The sequence below is a fragment of the Cynocephalus volans genome, chromosome 10, assembly GCF_027409185.1.
Source record: "Cynocephalus volans isolate mCynVol1 chromosome 10, mCynVol1.pri, whole genome shotgun sequence".
NCBI lineage: Eukaryota > Metazoa > Chordata > Mammalia > Dermoptera > Cynocephalidae > Cynocephalus > Cynocephalus volans.
This window is the reverse complement of record NC_084469.1, coordinates 68,129,881-68,150,057: the sequence shown is the minus strand read 5'-3', so window position 1 is coordinate 68,150,057 and position 20,177 is coordinate 68,129,881. Positions and strand designations below refer to the sequence as shown.

At 40.6% G+C, this 20,177-nt stretch overlaps 1 pseudogene; it reads right to left on the bottom strand.

Moving 5' to 3' along the window:
* Positions 1–228: 228 nt before the first annotated feature.
* Positions 229–20,177, bottom strand: part of LOC134387437 (uncharacterized) — a 47,761-nt pseudogene continuing 27,812 nt past the window's right edge.

Here is a 20,177-nt window from a genome sequence, read left to right as displayed (position 1 = left end):
TCTTGTCCTCCTTGTCTTTGCCCACCTCCCACAATAACAGTATCATTGAATTAATGTTTTCTTCATCTACTCATCTACATCAAAAATAATTCTCCAAAGAAACGTATCTCAAAATACCTGCATGCAAATTGTCAGGGTTATTAAAAAGCCCTGGAAGCCTGTCACTCCTTCAACAAATTGTGTGCATGTGTGTCTGTGTGTGACATGTATACATTATAAACAAGCTCATTATAACTGTAACACAGAAGATACACAAACGATAGTGATAAAGTTGCTGGTTTCTTCAGCTTCTGTGGTTGTGGTGAATAACAGCAATTTGCGAGTTTAATGTATCAAATAAATGAGTTTCCAGGTTGCTGTCCCCTAGAAACTAATTGAAATCATGTGTTTCTTCCACTTAAAGATTAGCTCTGACTGCTTCTGAAAATGAAAAGCAGAGTGTAGCACTCTACTCACTGTGGTGTTCCACAGCTCAGCTATGGTCTCCAGAGTGATCTCTAATGATTGCAGGTTTAGTGAATAGCAAATTCTATAAACAAGAAAATGTTCCAAATCTCTTTCAGCTTGGCTGCCTTGAATTATGTAGACTATCTAGGGTAATCTCCATTTCAGTTTGGCATTGGGGTTTCAGAGAAAATTACAGACACCCCACTGACTCAAAAGCAGTATGAACACGTAACACTCTCCCAGAAGTTCTCCTACACTCAGTGAGTTTGCCAATTTCCTCTTTGGGTGTGTTAACATACCAAAAAAGCATGACAGAGAAAAACTTAAATTTGAAAGTAATGGCCCTGTGGTAAAATTTGCCAATGTCTGCACCATCTACCTTGGCTATTGTCACGTGAAAGGGTGAATGTCACTCCCCCTCCCAAACCCCCACTTACATTCATATCCAAGCAAAATGTTTCCTTTAGCATGTAGCAGGATTAATCCAGAAAATGTGTCAATATATAGTGCTGTTTTATCAAAGTTACTTTTGATAAAGTAACTTTGGCAGTTTCACTAACTTTAAGAAGAAATTATAGTTTTAGAGGGAGCTCACTGCTCCTGCGCCTTTGGGTCTTTGATGGGTTTTCCCAGGCTGTGATTTGCCATTCTGCTAATGGGGGAACTCCAGGACCTTCCACCATCAGGCCCTAAATTTATTAATCTAGCGCCACACTAACTTGCTTCAAAATAATATGAGAGGGGCGAAATGGGTGAGGATAGTGTAAAAGACTAGGCATGAGTTGAGAATTGTTGAAACCAGGTGAGGGCACAGGAGTATTCATTATACTAATCTGTGTTTTGTACATGTATGAAATTTTCCATAATAAAAACATTTTAAGTATCAGCCCCACTATTGGGGGGATATAGGGTAAAATATGACCACATATTTAAAAGGTGTAAGTCAAGCTAGCAAAATGTTAAATAAAACATGTTCTATCCTTCTAAAAAAAAAAAAAAAAGAAGAAACTATAGTTTTAAAACAGTGGGAACACACATGCACGCCCACACAAACCCAAGCACACAGAGAAGCACAACATTGTATGGCATATAGAAATGTCCTGTGGCTTTTATCTGTTTGTTAAAAGGGAGCCTAGTTCAATATTTCGCACTAATAATTTTTAAGTCTTCACATTTAATCTCTTACAGAGCCCCCACAATGGGCCAAACATCATGAGTAGCCCAGGTGTCTCCTGCTCCATCTCAACTTGACCCTAGGTTTACATCTTCCACTTAGAGTTCCTATCTGGGCTTCAGTTTTCCTATCTATATAAAACAGATGTTATAACTTAGATAGTTCACTGCTATGGTTTGAATGTGTCCCTCCAAAATTCATGTTGAAACTTAATCCCCAATGTAATAGTAGTAAGAGAAGGGGCCTTTAGGAAATGATTAGCCCATGAATGCTCCACCCTCATGAATGAGATCGATGCCCTTATAAAAGAGACTCTATCATTTTTATCTTCAGAGGTACACATAGAAAGAGCTTGGTCATAATACATACACATCACACTCACACACACACACACACACACACACACACACACACACACACACACACACACACACACACACACACACACACACACACTTTGTTGAAAAAGTGAACATTGTTCCAGGGAATTTAATGACCCTTCTGCCTTTTCCACCATGCAAGGGTTCCACCATGCAAGGGTGCCACCACAAGACTTCATGCATGGAACAGGTCCTCACCAGACACAGAATCCATTGGTTTTGCGATCTTGAACTTTTCAGCCTCCTGAACTGTGAGAAATACATTTCTATTATTTAAAATTACCCATTGGAAGATATGTTGTTATAGTAGCCCAAATGGACTAAGATACTCATTCTTAGTGCTAAGTGTTTATCATGGTATTCCATTAGCTAATGTTTGTTCAAAGACAAACTTTAGAAACAATATCAGCTGAAAATTATTTAGTTTCTGTAACTGGTCATGTGGTCAGAGCTATATTTTTAAAACTACCTTCTTCCACTATCCATTCTGTATTCCTTTTGCATTCAGTGAGCACCTCAGCTGTTCTTGGTTCTTTACTTGCCAGAGTGATTCATCGCAGAAGAATCTGGGCCATTCATAGCCTTGCCTGTATTTGGTTGTGGTAATTTTCCATTGACCTTAATCAAAGGGCATGGTAGTACTAAGAGACGTCCTGAAGGATCTCCTGTATTCCATATATAATTTTCCTTACCTCCATTGTGAAGTAGTACTCCAACTTTCCCTTGGTAGCCTGGGTCAATCACCCCAGTCAACACCGTAACTCCTTCCTTAGCCTGTTGACTCAGAAGCATGAGGAGCCCAAAGTGACCAGGTTGGGCAGCCTTAACTTCCAATTCAACAGGATCATTTCTGTGTCTCTGATGGAAGCATTCCTCCCTCTGCAACCAAGACCTCTAAACGAGCAGAGCAAAAATTTTGCTAGTGGGTTGCTATGGGTAATGGTGAGGGGTGTCATTTCCATTTTCATCCCTTGATTCCTGGACATGAATCCTGGCTATGGGAAAAACAGAACCATGTACTGGGAAGTGATTTAGAGCACATAAAGCTTTCTGTAGAACTTTGCTCCATTCTTTCAAGGTATTGTCACCTAACTGGCACTGTAACTGTGGCTTCAAAAGGCCATTCCACCATTCTTTCAGACCAGCTGCTTCAGGATAATGGAGAACATGGTAAGACCAGTGAATTCTATGAACATGAGCCCATTGCTGCACTTCTTTAGCTGTGAAGTGAGTTTCTTAGTCAGAAGCAATGCTGTATGGAATGCCATGATGGTGAATAAGGCATTCCTTGAGTCGACAGTTGGTAGTTTGGGCTGAAGCATTTTTGTGCTGGCAAGGCAAATCCATATCCAGAGTAAGTGTCTATTCCAAAAGGAGAAAATGCTATCTCTTCCATGATGGAAGTGGTCCAATGTAATCAACCTGCCACCAGGTGGCAGGCTGATCACCCCAGGGAATGGTGCCATATCGGGGGCTCAGTGTTGGTCTCTGCTGCTGGCAGATTGGGCACTCAGTAGTTGCCGTAACCAGGTCAGCCTTGGTGACCAGAAGTCCATGTTGCTGAGCCTATGCATAACCTCTATCCCTGACTGCATGGCCACTTTGCTTATGAGCCCATTGTGTGATGACAGGGGTGGCTGGAGAAAGAGGCTGACTAATTTCCACAGAATGGTCATTCTATCCACCTGATTTTTAAAGTCCTCCACAGCTGAGGTCACTTTTCAATGGGCATTCATATGGGGAACAAATATCTTCACATCCTTTACCCTCTCAGAGAGGTCTATCCACATATCTCTTCCCCCCAAAAAATTTCCTTCTCACCAATTTTCCAATCATGTTCCTTCGATATTCCTGACCATCTGGCCAAACCATTGGCTATAGCCCATGAATCAGTATATAATCACATATATGGCCATTTCTCCTTCCAAGCAAAGTGCACAATCAGGTGCGTTGCCAGAAGTTCTGTCCATTGAGAAAATTTCCCCTCACCACTGCCCTTCAGGGATGTACCAAAAAGGGACTGTAATGCTGCAGCTGTCCATTTTCAGGTGGGGCCTGCATATCATGTAAACCAGGCATTAACCTTCTCTTCCTGTGTCAATTGATCATAGGGAACTCCCCATGAGGCCGCAGGTGCAGGCTGAGGAAGAGAAGACAGTGTAGCATGAAGAAGGAACCATGGATATTTGGGCCACTTCTTCATGTAACTTACTTGCGCCTTTAGGACCTACTTGGGCCTGATCACGTATATACCATTTCCATTTGATGACTGAGTGCCGCCATGTGTGCCCAACCTTAACGGCTATCTGAGTCAGATAACACCTAGTTCATAATGGGCAGCTCAGGTCTCATGGTAACTTGGTGGCATATAGTCAAGTGTTCATTTTCTACTAAGGCCCAGTAGCAGGCCAAAACTGCTTCTCAAAAGGAGAATAGTTATCTGAAGATGATGTCAGGGCCTTGCTCCAAATCCTAAGGGTCTCCCCAGTGATTCACCTATAGGGGCCTGCCAAAGGCTCCAAACAACATTCATATCTGCCACTGACACCTCAAGGATCACTGGGTCTGCTGGGACATATGGCCCAAGGGGCAGAACAGCTTGCACAGCAGCCTGGACCTGTTGCAGAGCCTTCTCCTGTCATGGGCCCCACTCAAAATTATTAGCCTTTCAGGTCACTCAGTAGATGGGCCAGAGTAACACACCCAAATGAGAAATATGTTGCTTCCAAAATCCAAATAGGCCCACTACGTGCTGTGACTCTTTCTTGGTAGTAGGAGGGGCCAGAATGACAACTTATCCTTCACCTTAGAAGGGACATTTCAACATGCCACACATCAATAGACCCCTAGAAATTTAACTGAGATAGATGGCTCCTGAATTTTAGTTGGATTTATTTCCCATCCTCTAACACACAAATGTCTTACCAATAAGTCCAGAGCAGTTGCTACTTCATGCTCACTAGGTCCAGTCAGCATAATGCCATCAATGTAATGGACCGGCATACTGCCATGTGGAAGGGAAAAGTGATCAAGATCCCTGCAAACCAAATTGTGACATAGAGCTGGAGGGTTTTTATACCCCTGAGGAAGTATGGTAAAGGTGTATTGCTGGGTTTGTCAGCTGATAGCAAACTGCTTCTGGTGGGCCTTATGGACGGGAATGGAGAAAAAGGCATTTTCCAGATCAATAGCTGCATACCAGATACCTGAAAGGTGTTAATTTGTTCAAGCAATGAGACCATATCTGGTACAGGAGCTGCACTTGGAGTCACCACTTGGTTAAGCTTACGATAATCCACTGTCATTCTCCAGGATCCATCTGTGTTCTTCAAAGGCCGAATAAGAGAGTTGAATAGGGATGTGGTGGTAATCACCACCCCTGCCTCTTTCAAGTCCTTGATAGTAGCAATAATCTCTTCAATCCCCCCAGGGATGATGTATTATTTTTGATTTACTATTTTCCTAGATAGAGGCAGCTCTGTTGGCTTCCATTTAGCCTTTTCCACCACGATTGTCCTCACTCCACAGGTCAGGGAACCAATGTGGGGATCCTGCCAGCTTCTAAGTATGTCTATTCCAATTATGTATTCTAGAATTGGGGAAATAATGACAGGATGGGTTCAGGGACCCACTGGATCCACAGTGAGTTGGACTTGGGCTACGACTCCATTAATCACCTGACCCCTATAAGCTCCTATTCTAACCAGAAGGCCATTGTGACACTTCAGGTCTCCTGGAATCAATGTCAGTTCAGATCCAGTGTCTACTAGTCCCAAAAGGTCTGATAATTTCCCTTTCTCAATGCACAGTTACTCTGGTAAAAGGCCACAGGTCCCCTTGGGGAAGGATGGGAGAAAGATTAATAGTATGTATTTTTGGTAGTGTACGAGAGTCTTTCTTCAATAGAAGTTCCTCAAAAAAGTAAACATAGAATTTTCAGATAAGCCAGAAATTCCACTCCTAATTCAACACTACAAAGAAGTGAAAGCAGGAACTCCAATACGCGTACATGTATTCATTGCAGCACTATTTACGATAGCCTTTAGGTGGAAACAACTTAAATGATCATTGATAGATGGGTGGATAAACAAAATTCTATATATCCATACAATTGAATATTACTCACCCACAGAAAGAATGAAGTACTAATAAACTCCACAATTAGGGTAAACCTCAAAAACATTAAGCAAGCAAAAGTATTCAGACACAGAGGTCACATATTGTATAATTCCACGTATATGAAACATCCAGAATAGGTAAAACTATAGAGACAGAAACAAATTAGTGGCTGCTAGGGTTGGGGGTAAGGGGGATGTGGAATGAATTCTTAGTAGTTATAGGGTTTCCTTTTGGGGTGATAAAAATATTTTGGAAATAGATAGTGGTGATGGTTGCTGTGCAGCATGGTGAATGTACTAATTGCCATTGAATTGTATGCCTTAAAATGGTTAATTTTATATTATCTGAATTGCACCTTGATTGAAAAATGATTTTAAAAACACATTTATTTTCTCACAGTTCCTATGAGTCAGGAGCTAAGGTGTTGGTTGGGCTGCATTACGATTAGAGACTTAACTGAGGAAAGATCCTTTCCCAAGCTCCCATGAGTTGCTGGCTGAATTTATTTCCGCCAGCTATAGAGCTCATGGCATCATTCATCTTCAAGGGAAGCAAGAGAATCTCTGACTTCTCTTGCCCAATATTAGCTACTTGACTGTGGTGTTTATACTTCTGAGGTTTTGAACCATTACTTAGGCTTCTCCTCTTTATCTACCCAAAGAATTTGTATTCCTTCTTCAATACTGATATTCTCCATGCAAGTTGTGGCTCGTATATCTGCACTCCCGTGACAACCAATCACCACCTCTGCTTAAGTAAGACACATCACATTGAATTATAATAACTTGTTTAGAATCTGCCCTCCTATCTAAAATACTAAGTTCTGGTAAAGTAGATACATGCCATCTTTATATGTGAAATAGCTGGCAGTCTTTTAAAGATCTCACTTGATTAGATCAGACCCACTCAGGATTATTTATCTTTTGATTAGCTCAAAATCAAATGCTTTGGGGATCCCAATTACATCTGAAAAGTCCCTTTGCCTTTAGCAAGTCACAGAATCTGCCTGAATTCAAAGGGAGAGAGTTATACATGGTATGACTCAATGGGGGTCACCTTAGGGCATATACTACACTACCTTCCCAATTTGTAAGGTGAGAAAATAATAGTACTTACCCTTAGATTTATTAAAGGAGTTCAGTGAGTAAAAGTCAGCCCAGTGGTGGTATATAATAAATACCTAATAAATATTAGCTACCATAATAATTATTTATCTCATTTATCATTATGTCAATTATCATCACTTAATTCCTCATAATGTCTATTCACTGTACCTCTAACAAAGTAATTGAAGCTGAAAAAATAAACCTAATAATGATTATTAGATTTTACAGTCAAAGAGCAGAGACTAGACACGCCTGACTCTAGTGCTTCAAAATATGTTTTAAGGAAAAAAAAAAAAAAAAAACAGTCCACCTGTCATTAGCTCCTGCAGGGAAGTGACAGGCGGGCTGCTAAGAAGACATGTGGGAGTTTTCTGAGGGTGTCCACAGTCACAGTGCATCTTAGAATGGCTTTAGCAGAGAGATTTTTCACCTGAATAACGGTGGCAATCAAATCAATGGGAGTTGATAGTGCTGTTTGATGTAGCTCCTGATGGTGCCTCCCCTTGAAAGCCTAGGTAAGCACTTCCAAGCAAGCATCCCAGAGACTTGACTTGTGCTATTTCTTGTCTCTGAATAATTGCAGATTTTTTTTTTTTCTGCTAGTATAGCCATGTTCTGCATTTTTATGGAGCATTGCTAGCAGTGCAGGCAGAAGCTGGAGAGAAAGTGAATCTGGCCTCTTTCTAAGCAAGAGGGAGTGCTGTGATGAGGTTGGCTGTGTGTGGACTCTGGGGTCAAATAGATCAGGGTCCTGTGTTTGTTTGTTTGTTTGTTTTATCACCATCAAGCTATATTGTTGGGCAATTATATGACTTACCTAAACCTTGGCTTCTTCATCTGTCAATAAAAAAATGACCATTTCTAATTTTACTATTGATTAAATCATTGCCTTTCACAAAACATGGTCAAGTATAGGTAGTTATTTCGTTGTTATTGTTGTTATTATTGGGGTTATTAAAATACCCAACAGATCCTGATATGTTCCAGGGTCAATGATGATTCTCATTTATGCAAAGTCTCAGCTGAAGCAAAGGGATTGGATAGTATTAACTTTCTTGGATGCCAGGCTTTAGAGTCAAACTACATGAATGAGAATCCCTGCTTAAATTGTGTGATCAGGCGCCTACAGCAATTTATGCCAATTGTATCATAGGGCCACCATGAGGATTGGAGAACTTGATCCAATCGATTTCTTAGCCAATGCCTAGGATCAAGTGCTCAGTGAGGATGAAATATTAGAGAGAAAAAAAGCAAAAATTTGAAATCATTCCCCTCACTCCATAATCCAAAATCTTAAATTTTGGCTCAGTTGTGGTACTCTTCTGAGGCTCTGCAACATTACTTTAGCTCCTCCTCTGTAGACATCTAGAGAATTTTTAGTCATTCTTCAACACCAACAATTTCCGTGAAGATCATGGCTCATATGTCTTTGCTTCCAAGACAACTAGCCTCTGCTTAAATGCTACACATCACATGGAATTAAAATCACTTGTTTAAAATCTGCCTTCCCTTCTAAAATGCTAATATCTAGTAAAGATGATAACCTGTCTTTGTCATATGCTGAACAACTAGCAAAGTCTGGCTAGTAGTAGTAGTTTAATTAATCTATATGTAAAATAAGTGATTGAATAAGTGAATAAATAAGCAAAAAATAAATAAATGTTCTCTGACATAATTTTTACAAATTGTCTTTGCCAAATAAGCATATTTGCTAAATAAGAATTGTAATTCTTATTTGTACATACCATTCCCTTTAAAACTTCTTGAGTGATGGCTTTAAGAACATTGACCTACAAAATTCTGTCTACAGCTCTGTTTTCATTCAACCCTTTAGGGAAAATAGAATAGTTTGGTCAGGATCCCTCACATCGGGGCAGTTTGGGGGTGGTGCAGCATTCTTGGTAAGCAAGTTGTGTGTGGGTGGAGTTAGTATTGCATGGGCAGCACTATCACCCTGGCTGGTGACTGCCTCAGGTGTCTGCCACTCCATGCAGCCATGTTTTACAACCTATGGCTTCCAAACACCTGTTTGCAGGTTACCTAGCTCATAGACCTGCGTGTGAGGGGTCTGGTGCCCCAGCCTGGTGTGTGAGGGGTTTGGTGACCCAGCCTGGCATGTGAGGGGTCTGGGGACCCAGCTTGTCATTTGAAGGGTTAGCATCCCAGTCTGGACAAAGGGCTTGAGGGGTCTGTGAGCACCAGACTCAGCTCTAGCTTGACAATTGGCACTGTGAGCAGGATTCTGACATTAGCCTCGCACCACAATTGGCATAGTCAGCAGGATTCCAACATTAGCCATAGCACTACAATTGGCGTAGTCTGTTACAGGATTCTGAGCAGGCAAAGGAGCCAAAAGCCCTTGGAAGAAGGAGGAAATGTGGCTACTTTTGAATATGCTCTGCCCTATGGCCACTTTCCTATTGACCTGGATCTGGTTGCTGCACACTGTACTTCAAGGCAGCATAGACCAGGTATTACAATGCAAAACTCCTTGGGAGGGGGAGGAAATGTGGCTATCTTTGAGCATGTGGTGCCCAGTGGCCACTTTTCTGCTGACCGGAGCCTGGCTGCTGATCACTATGCTGCACACAGAAAGCAGAGTGGTTGGAAGCACAGATAAATGTCCTGGAGGATGACATGCAGTTACTGGCCACTCCTGCCTCTCACACCAGGGAAGACCAACCCAGTGGTGAGTTGGGGAAAATCATGTGTCTCCAGGCATGACCTGTTGTGCATGAGAAATTGAGACAGTAAAGCAGCAGAAACAGAGAGAGCCCCAGGCTGCTGCAATTATGAGACCTAGGGGTAGGTGGTGTAATGTGCTCTAGAGATGATATAGTAAACACATTTGAATTTGTCTGAAGGCAAAAGGCTCAGAGAGTGCCACTTAAACCTGATGGCCAGATGGGTGCTGTATAAACCTGAGGAAAGAGTGCCACATGCAGATGGGCAGATGACCCAAGGACAGGTGCCCCTGCAGAATTTCAAGTATGTTTTCACCTGGTGAAAAGGTGGGATAGTTAGTTTCCAGTACCACATGCCTGTCTTGGTGGCAGAGGTTGCAGGAGAGCCACAAATATGCACAGGGGCAGGGCAGCCACTTCCTGATGGACTGGGCAAATGCAGCTGCTTGAACTGTGGGTTAACGATGCAAAACTGCCTGAGACTGAGTGAATAGCCAATGTAAGCTGAGCTGATTGAAGTAATTCAAAAACCAGGACAATGGGAAAAAAACCCTAAAAGCATTTGAGAAGGCTAGATGGGTGCCCCACCCATCACAGGCCCTGAAGGCATTTGAGAAGTTTGGGAGAGCACCCCTCCCATCCTAGGAGAACTGAGTTTTACTGGAGGACAGACCTGAGGTGTCATTGCCCTTGGCAAACTGCTCCCTGCATTCCAGCTGCTCTCACTGGAGCAATCCTGCATCAGCACCTCCAAAGAGCAAAAGCCGAAAACCTTGGTGGTGTTCACATTGTGTTAAGTTTGCAGGCCAGCAGTATGTGACACGAGCAGTGGAGGCATGGCAGCCACCACCTACATTTTGGAAGATGTATGAAAAAGGCTGGGGACCCAGGCAGAGATCTGCTGCAGGGGTGGAGCCACTGCAGAGGCCATCAAGTAGAGCAATGCTGAGCAGGAAAGTGGGGTCAGAGCTCCCACAGGGAGCCCCCACTAGGGAAATGTCTAGTAGAGCCAAGGCAGCAGGGCTGCTACTGGGACCCCAGAACTGTAAGGACACTAGCAACATGCAACACCGGCCTGGAAAAGCCACAGTCACCAGTGCAGCCCACTGGGCTGCACCTGGCTGAGCTGTGGGAGTGAGGTTGCCTGATGCTTTGGGGGCCCAGGTGCCCAATTGTGCCCAGGACGCAGGACTTGGAGTCAAAGAAGATTATTTTGGAGCTTTAAGATTTAATGTCTGTCCTGCTAGGTTTCGGACTTGTTTGGGGCCTGTTTCTCCTTTTTTCTGGCCTATTCCTCTCTTTTGGGATGGGAATGTGTATGCAATGTCTGTTCCACCATTGTATCTTGGCAGTAGGTAAATTTGTTTTTGAGTTTTACATGTTCACAGCTAGAAGGACTTTTGCTTTTGGTCTCAGAGGAGACTTTGGACTTTGGAATTTTGAGTTGGTGCGGCAACAAGCGAAAGACTTTTGGGACTGGGATGGAATGTGTAATATGTGAATGTAAGTGTTGTCCATCCTTGCTAAAGGAACATTGCAGAAGATTCTGAATGTGTAGATTGTACAAGGAGGGACACTGAAGGAATGGATTGTTGGGAAAATAGAATAGTTTGGTCAGGTTCCATAGCTTTGTGGCAGGTTGGGGGTGGTGCAGCATTCTTGGCAAGCAAATTTTGTGTTGGTGGAGTTAGTAGGCATGGGCAGCACCGCCATCCTGGCTGGCGACTGTCTCAGGCGTCTGCCATTCTGTGCGGCTATGTTTTCCAACCTATGGCTTCCAAAGAACTGTTTGCTGGTTACCTAGCTCATAGACCTGTGTGTGAGGGGTCTGGTGACCCAGCCTAGTGTGTGAGGGTTCTGGGGACCCAGCCTGGCATGTGAAGGGTTTGTAACCCAGTCTGGACAAAGGGCTTGAGGGGTCTGTGAGCACCAGACGCAGCCCTAGCTCGACAATTGGTGCTGCGAGCAGGATTCTGACATTAGCCTAGCACCACAAACCCAAGCAGACCTAACAATAAAACAAATTAAGAATGTAAATAAAAGTATTTTCTAAGTTATTTTAAAATTTTGTTCATTTTATTCATTAATACATTTTATATATTAATGTATAATGTAGTTGATTACCTCATTTTCAAGAACTCTAATCCTTGTTCCATGCTGCTCATTATTTAAAAATATACAAGTTCCCTACTCTGTTGCCACTGTCATCAGAACTTGCCCCACAGATAACCCTTCCCAGACATCTGTGATATCGATGACATCACTTCCTAAGACTCAATCTATACCTGACAGAATATAAGGAGGCAGCCAACATGACGTAGAAGACATCGGATTATTGTTTGGGAAGGATAGTTACAACAGAAAACAATGAAGATCTGACCCCACCTCCAAAAAAAGAGGATAACTCCTGCATTCATCATGAGAAAAAGCAAAATGAAGAAAGGAAATAAGCATTTCTGATTGATCAGAGAAGTGAAAATACATCTTGGGTAATGAAATCTGTGTACCATCATACATGCAAGAAAGATATATCAGAAAAAAAAAGGCATAATCCGTCCAAAATGCCATACAGTTTCTCCTGTGCATCTATTAATAAAACTCTTAAATGACAGAAAAAGAGCAATGGACTTGGATCTAGGCAAAATTTATCCATTTGTCAGAATTGATGAGCAGAGCAAAATGGGCACTTTACACAATATGACCTTGGATGTTTTACTTAAACTGTCTAGGCTTAGTATTCACATCTGAAAATTGGACATCAGGATATCAATGTGATAAAGCTGTCGTAAGTTAGAAAGGAGAGAATGAATAGAAAATACCTAGCACAGTACCTGCCTCATACAAATATTAAATACTCAGTAGAAATAACGATGCTGGTCATAATGATTCCTAAGTCAGGCCATCTCACCTCCCTGAGACACAATGTCTCTGGGTGAATGTGTTTTACATAATTCAAAGGATTTTAGGGAGGTTTCTAGATGGTGATGAATTCACTGTAAGACAAACTACGCACACCCGGGATAATGACATTCTTGATGTCCAGCACTCAGGTATTAGGATGATTTCTGCTTTTCTTAATAAATCCAGTGGGCTCAGAGGACCAGGAAGGCTTGATTTCTATCTTGGCCTAACAACACCTTTTTTCCATGGAAAGGGAGAAGTATGCACAAAGGAAAAAGCCTAAGGGAAAACATGACACCGTTTTATTATTATTGGATAGACTTGTTCTTCAAACTCTAGCACAAAGCTCCCTGAAGGTAAACAGTTGGCCAAACTGTAACCCTAAACAGAAAGCAGTCCTCCTTCATTCTGTGTCCAAATTGACTAGTAAATGGCTGCTGGAAACCTCAGAGAGCATCCGTGTTTAAGACGAGAGGGAAGGTAAAGCTGGCTCTTCTTCTTGACCTTTCATTGATTTGTTTTACCTTCTTATCGATGTTCCTAATACTTTGTCCAAAGGTTGGGTTCTCTGGGAAGCAGATGCTGAGACCAAGGAGTTATGAGTGCAAAAGGTTCATTGGGGAGTCATCCAGTGAAAGGACATGAGTGGGCAGGGGAGGTGTCAGGCCACAATGCAGACCCGACAGAATCTCTGGAAACCCAATGGGAAAATCTGGATCATCACAGGAATCCCATATTGAGTGAAAATGGTCAGATTTTTGTACCACTGCCTTCTTCAGGAATTGAATGGAAGACCCCCCTACCACAAGGGAGTGTGATCTAAGCTAAAAGTGTCTGAAACAAACTCTAAAGATGCTGCCAACTAGAGGTTGTCAGCTTCCACACTCCTTGAAGCTGGACAGTGAGTCTTGTCTTACAGGGGAATTTGAGTGGCACATCTCACTATTTACCATACAAATAAGGAGCCGGTGTACCAGGTACAGGATATAGTCAGAGACTCGGTATGTGAAACTTCAAAATTGGGACAAGGGTACTTGAAAAAGGTCATGGAAAAATGGAATTAAAAGATAATATGGATCTTTCCATGGCCTTTTGGAAGACCCCTTGTACTTGCTCTTCTGGGAGAGAAACTTGTCAATTGAGGGACATTAGTTTCTTCTCTTCACCTCTAAAAACTGATGACCGTGAAAATGATGGTGATCTGCTCATTCTAAAGCAACTTGATCAGCTCTAAATTTTGTACTTCTGCCAGAGGATGTTTCTGTATACTTTCAAAGTACTAATAGGATAAAATACAGTTTTTAAAAAGAAATTAAATTGTTCAGTGCTAAGAAGCTGAAAATTAACAAGAAAATGAAACAAAAAGATCACAGCATTAATTCTACTCCGACACAATTTTTGAGATCGTTCTTGGGGTGGATATTTTCTCCGGGGGTTAGGTAAGTATGAGAATGAATGAAAAGCTATGGTATACTAAGATAATTTGGAATAATAAATTCAAATATTCAGTGAACACAAGCTATTCCAATTAAGTTGTACATTTAATCATCTGCATACTTTCTTGAAATAAAATATTTAAGCCTCTTTTCTCCAAAAAAAAAAAGGCAATATTTCTCAGAAACCCACTGAAGCCTGAATACTGAAATATGAGGAGCCACTCAGTCATGAATTCTACCAGAGAGACAAATAATCTCACATAGTTTCATTTAATCAACTAAAGTCATTTGAGAAATGTTCAATTGGGGTACTAAGTCAAGTTGGAGATTACACATGTCAGCAGAGTTAACGTCCTTTCTCATCTGAGAAATTGCTATAGGAACAGAATTATATTTAAACTTGTAGCCGGGTTAAGTAAGAAAGCATTTAATTTAGCATAGACCATATTACCGAAGTGCACATTGAAATAATCAACTCATCAGTCAACATTTTATTGAGCACCTATTATATGTATGGAGGAATGCTAGGCTTGGGAACCCATGGGGAAGTGACAGTAAATTAAAAGAATTAAGTGCTAGGATACGATTCACATGACTCACTAACTAGTTAGCTAAGGCTGAATCACTTCCATTGCTCAAAAGCTTTCCAATAAAATGCCCATGAAAAGAAAAGTGCCTTACAAATTTACAACTACACTGATAGGTATGCAAATCATTCAAATATCTTTGAGGGAATTAATATCAGTTTCAGTGTAGAGAGACTCAATTGAGAAGAAACCAGTGGTCGATTCTTCTGCAGATTCATAGTCCACTAAGAAAGTCCATCAGTAAACTAGAATTTTTAACCTAGGCAACACACACACACTCTGCTCCTTTCTATTTCATTATAAAAACTATTAACCTAAATGCTAGGAGTGAAAAGGGAATGGAGATTGAGTGCTACATTCTGCAAGGTGAAGTGAGATAGGTGTTCAGATAGAAAGGGAGAAACAGGTATTGGAGGCAGTATAGGGTGTTCTGGAATTGCATTTCCTCATATGTTCTATCATATGGAGAAGAACAATGGACAGTTTCAAATTATGGACAACAACAAAAAAAATCCCCTCCATTCATTTGTGAGAACTCTCAGGCAGAAATATCAATAGACACACACACACATCATCAATTAGAAGGATCAGAGTAAATTCTTGCTCAAACTCAGGAGAGCCTCACTTGATTTTGCCTAAGAAATCTACACAAAAGGGTACCCTATAACTGAGCACCTGAGAAGTTGATTCTAAAGACCCAGCTATTTATAAAGGGAATGTAAAATGGAAAAACACACCTTAATGCAAACAGTAACAAACAAACAACTATGCAACACACACATACACACACACACACACACACACACACGACACACTCAATGCATGAAATGAGATCTAACATGTTGGATTTAGCTTGAGAAATAATATTTACCAAATAACAAAAAGCTTGAACATTATTTAAAATTAAGGGATTACAAAATAAGATTTTTTTACATAGCTTATAGGCAAACAAATATACACATTCTAAAGGCCTCACTCTAATTGAAACCTTTTGAAGCCATTGCTTTCATATAGCAGTGGTTTGGAGTCTAGAAGGATGAGTAGGCATCTGTTCAGAGATAAAGGTGCAACAATACGTACTATGAAGATGAAACAGCATCTGAAAAGGGATTGAATCCTGAACAAAAATGAAATTTTCTGAAACAAACAAACATACAAACAACAACAAAACCACAGGTCAGAATGTCTGGAGGGCCATGTGGCGGGAGGTGGTAAGAAATTAGGGTGGCCAGGTGATTAGAGAGTAGAGGCCAATTCAGAGACTTAAAATTCACGTTACAGAATTTGAATCTTTTAAGCCAGGGGAACAACTGGAGCTCTGGACACTATCTTCTTGGAGCTCTAAGCAGGGTTTTCTTTTAAATTTTGCCAGTGTAGCCTGTACAAAGGACTGGAAGTTGAAGAAATTGTGATCAAGGGAGGTGACGGAACACACACTCAGGGCCATTTAGTGAGTTACTGATCTCATTGCCAAGGGAAAACCCATACCATAAATTCCTACAATATGCATAATTATTCTTAGAAAGAACGATTTCTGCCTACAAAAGCATTTGAAACAGTGCAAAAGTCTGTGTGATTATTTTTATTTTATGCAAATACATTTTCCTTTCTTTTCTAAAATCTGTTCCCATCTGTCCTTATTAAAAGTGCTCTGCAAAGAAAAAAAAATTGGAACCAGCACCTGGCTATTTCCATGACTAACATTAGGAATGGATAGTGCTCTAAGGTTTGCAGTTAAATTGGTTATCAGTACTGAGTTCCTCACACATGGTTACTGTGAAAAGACAAGGATTAAAGATATAAATCTGGTTAGAGTCTGAGACCTAGAGAAGCTGTGGCCAAATGTCATGGATTTGATATTGTTAGTCCTGAGTTCGAATTTGGTCCTTACCACTAACTGACGGTGATAACTTCTGCTGTAATAAATGTCCAGCTTTCTTAACTAAACATCCCTGCCAAGGTAGTCTCGCCAACTCCTTTATTGGTTTATAGATATGTATATAATAAAGCTACACACTTACAGAAGGCTGAGTTAGAATTTCACCTTGCTCATAGGCATGACATAGAATGACATAGTATGTCATAGTATGACATGGCATAATATATGTAAAATGGCTTGCCGAGTACCTGGAACAGGGTAGGTGGTTAATAAATGTTTATTCCCATCTTTCACCATTATTCCTTCACCCTTAGTCCCTTGTTAAACTCAGAGCTACTTGTGGGTAGGACATTCATCTTTTTACAGGCAGGCATCACCTAGTATCTTATGTGCACTGGAATTGCTTAATAACTGCTTATTAATATAATATAAGTTTTATTCACTTCAATTCTCGCATCTGTAAAGTCAGGATGAAAAACATTCTTCCAAAGCTTGAACTGAGAATTTCATGTCTCTTGGACATGTAAAACAGTCATGCTATACACGTTCAGTAAATGCTAACCTTTATATTATAATATCAGGGCAGTGTAGTGCCATAGTTAAGAACATGCTCCTAGGAGCTAAACTATCAAATACTAGCTGTGTGACTTTGGACAAATTATTTTAGTGCTTTGTGATTTCATTCCCAAAAAGAAGGGATGGTAATAGTATGATAATATGACAAGACTGTTGGACTTATTAAATTAGTTAACATAAGCAAAGCACTTAGAACAATGTCTGATATATAGTAAGCACTATTTAATATATGCTATTTTATTATAGTCGAACTTCCCCTCAGAGATAAATAAATAAGATATCAAAATGCAGACAATCCATTCTTGTACCTATTGTTTCAGACCCTAAAATGGAGCAGGAGAGGGATATTTCTTCAGGGCTGTCTGCATCAATCAACAGATGTTACTCTGTTAGAAAGATCTCTGGTGCCACTTGCTACGATGCCCGAAGATGTTTGCTTTCTGCTGCCTTGGGCTTTTGTAACTCTTCAACTCTTTCCTCTCCCTTCCCTTCTGCTCTTCCTTGTCAGCTGTCGCCTTTGGATTCCAGGCTGAAGCCCATGTCAGTCACTTCAGTAAACTTGAGTGCTGCCGTGGGCTGTTCTTTGAACCCTTTCCAGTAAGCTCATGGTGTTCATCTGTGCGGAAAGAAGGAGCCTGTGCAAAGAACCTTCAGCACTGATGAGCTTCCAAGCATTTCTCTGGTGTCTTACTACATCTTTATTCCAAATTCCTATGTTAGAAAGTTGACATTGTCAACTTTGGGAGGAAAATGTTACTTTTGGTGTGCCATGTTTTGTTAAGGGTAAAGTATTTCAAATCTTAGTGCAGGGTATTTTATCTCAGTGATACCAACAAAAGCTTAATACTGAGTTTTATTTCACTAGGTTTCTTCAATTATGTCAATCTGTTTGAGATATGTTTTAGGGTTTTTCATCTATACAGAGAAACCTACTTTTAGCTCCAGCCTCCACCACTTTCTGCCTATGGACTGGTTATTTTAGTATTAATTGATGCATAAATTCAACAAATATTTATTCAATGGGTCAAAGGCTTCATTTTTGTCATCACTGTATTCCCAGTACGTACAGATACTCCGCATGCTCTGAAAGAGCCTATATTTCATTGGGAAAGCATAGACACCAATTAATATGCACACACACAAAATGAATAGGTATAAGTTGAGATGAGTTAATCAACAAAAGGAACATGGGCTATATAAGCAAAGAATCAGCCTGCCTAAATATAAGAATGGTAGAAAATACACACTGAAGAAGTTATAGTCAAGCAGAAATATGAAAGTTGATTATGAATTCACAAGGGGGAGAAAGTGCTCCAGGCAGAGAAGTTAGATGTGTAAATGTACAAAAGCACAGTTGCTGGAAGGAATAAGGCCTGAGGATCTGGAAGGTCAGTGAAAGAGTACCCAAAATGAATCAATGGAATTGAGCATCACGGAGGTCAAGGGGCCTGAAGAAAGGGGCCTGCCTTGCCTTCTTAAATCCAGACTAATAAAAATAACATTTTAATTCCTATTAGATTACCAGTTCCAGTTGTAAATTCTTTAAGCAGTAGAAACTTCATGGAGGAGAATACTTGTTTCTTAAGACTACCTAAATTCTTCAACATTGTTTGCCTTGGCATCTCCAACTCTACCCAAGACCCCAACTCTAAGATAAAGCATTGTTGGTTCAGTATTCTTAAAGCACGTTTTATGCTATTTCTTGGGTCAATAGATGCTAATATTCATATTGTTGTGGTTATGCGGAATTACTTCCAGTCTGATTCCAATCAATTCTCATTACTCTCTTGAGATGTGGATGAGGGTAGTTTGCTTGAAATAGCCCCCTTACTCTTCTTAAAATTTTCCATTTGCTACTGATGCATGGATCTTAGCTCACAAACTCTTGATATATTCTTAATTCTCGTTTTAGTCCTTGTGATACCATGGTCCATCTTATCCCTCATCTCCCCAGGAATAATAGCAAAGAATCATTGGCTATTCCTCTGAATTGCTTAAATATCTAATTTTTATATTTACATTATTTTGTTCCCAATAAATATGTCATTCAAATACAAGTCACATATTTCATTTTATGTTAGCCATCATACCTAGACATTTTTCTATTTGGAAATGAGTAAGATAGCTAACGGCGGGGAATTGAAGAGGTCACTGACCTAAAGGACATGAAAACTGAGAAAGTATACAGCACTTAACTAAGAGGCGATGGGGAAGATGAATGAGACACAAGACTCTCTATATAATGAGTATCAGAAATTCAGTCCTACCCAATTACTGAAAACTGAAATCTTTGAAGATTGTGAGCTTTCCCAGTGATGATAGGTTTTAGATCTTGGTCAGGTTTGGTCAAGGCTTACTGCTTCTGGTAGCATCCCTAAGAGTAGATTCAACACAGATCTTTAGGGAACACATACCCCACAAGTAGGGAACTGCTCATTCCAATCATTTTAAGCCAGTCATATAGACCATTTGAATTCAGTACTTTTGACGCTAGAAACCTTAAGTAGAAACCATTTATACTTGTACTTTAGTGATCAAAGCAGAAAATAATACGTAGTATCTCATTTCTTTCATTGTGTCCTAATCACAAAGCAGGATATTTCCCACAGCTGACACCATCCTTGGATTGCAGGTTTTCTGAAGCATATAATGCTATCAGTATTGGTGCAAGTTTTCTCTAAAGCCATCCTGATTACTTCTAGTTCCCCCAACATCTTCTTGAAGCTCCCCATCAGGTCTGATCTCCAGTTCTTCAGAGTCAAGAGGCACCCAGGGCAAAAATATTTATCAGTGGACTTGAATGTATATGTTCACAGCTTTGATAACTGTCATTAAACATGGGGAAAGGGAAAGGCAATGTTAGCTTGCTATGGCATAACCAACTACTG